Here is a 1038-nt window from a genome sequence, read left to right on the forward strand (position 1 = left end):
CACTGTTAAAGACGTAAAGATAGATACCATGAACATAGACGTCACACCAGATTAGGACAGTCAGGAAAGTCTACTGTTGCTGAACACTGTCTTGACACGGAACGTAACATGAACTATGGAGAGGTAAAGATCCTTTAGTTGGCCTCCACCTACTGGAACACCATCATTAAAGGAGTACTCGAAACACGTATAACTAACAACTTGATTAATAGAGACATGGGATTTCAACTTACCAAGGCATAGGAATCAGCATTGGCGGTACTAAGGCATCGTCGGCAGCAGACGAACGAATTCAACAAGTCAACACACACGGAGACACACAAGCTGGGCGTCGATACGCTGCCCAGGCAACGGCCTTGCCGCAGTGGATACACCGGTCCCCGTGAGATCACCGAAGTTAAGCGCTGTCGGGCGTGGCTGGCACTTGGATGGGTGACCATCCAGCCGCCATGCGCTGTTGCCATTTTTCGAGGTGCACTCAGCCTCGTGATGCCAATTGAGGAGCTACTCGACCGAATAGTAGCGGCTCCATTCAAAGAAAACCACCATAACGACCGGGAGAGCGATGTGCTGACTACACGCCCCTCCTATCCACATCCTCAAACTGAGGATGACACGGCAGTCGGATGGTCCCGATGGGCCACTTGTGGCCTGAAGACGGAGTGCGACGCACTGCCCACTTTCGCTGGGAGGTGATTTGCGGCCGAGCTTTTCCCTCGTCGCGCATGCGAAGACTGTGACCCGCTGAGAGGGGGCTGTAGATGCCGAAGTCTTCTATGATTCGTCTACGATTGAGTTCTGGCCCCATCCCCTGATGCCAGAGCATTTCTAGCGAGCCAGCGCGTATATTGGCGGGCAACTGCAGGAACACGGCGGTAAGCACCTGAAGATGACGAGCTGCGTCTTGCTGAAATACTGTGCATCTTTCACAACATTATCCGGGGTGACACGGGTGAGAGACTGAAGTAACATTGCAACGTTGTTACTTTAATTTGCTATGAAAGCGGTGCTGCTAGACAATAAAATCGGGTTAAAAGC

The 1038-nt window shown here is 51.6% G+C and overlaps 1 pseudogene; it reads left to right on the plus strand.

Annotated features, from left to right (window-relative positions):
• Positions 1-346: 346 nt before the first annotated feature.
• Positions 347-463, plus strand: LOC124556979 (annotated as a pseudogene).
• Positions 464-1038: the final 575 nt, after the last annotated feature.

This window comes from Schistocerca americana, chromosome X (assembly GCF_021461395.2).
Source record: "Schistocerca americana isolate TAMUIC-IGC-003095 chromosome X, iqSchAmer2.1, whole genome shotgun sequence".
Taxonomy (NCBI): domain Eukaryota; kingdom Metazoa; phylum Arthropoda; class Insecta; order Orthoptera; family Acrididae; genus Schistocerca; species Schistocerca americana.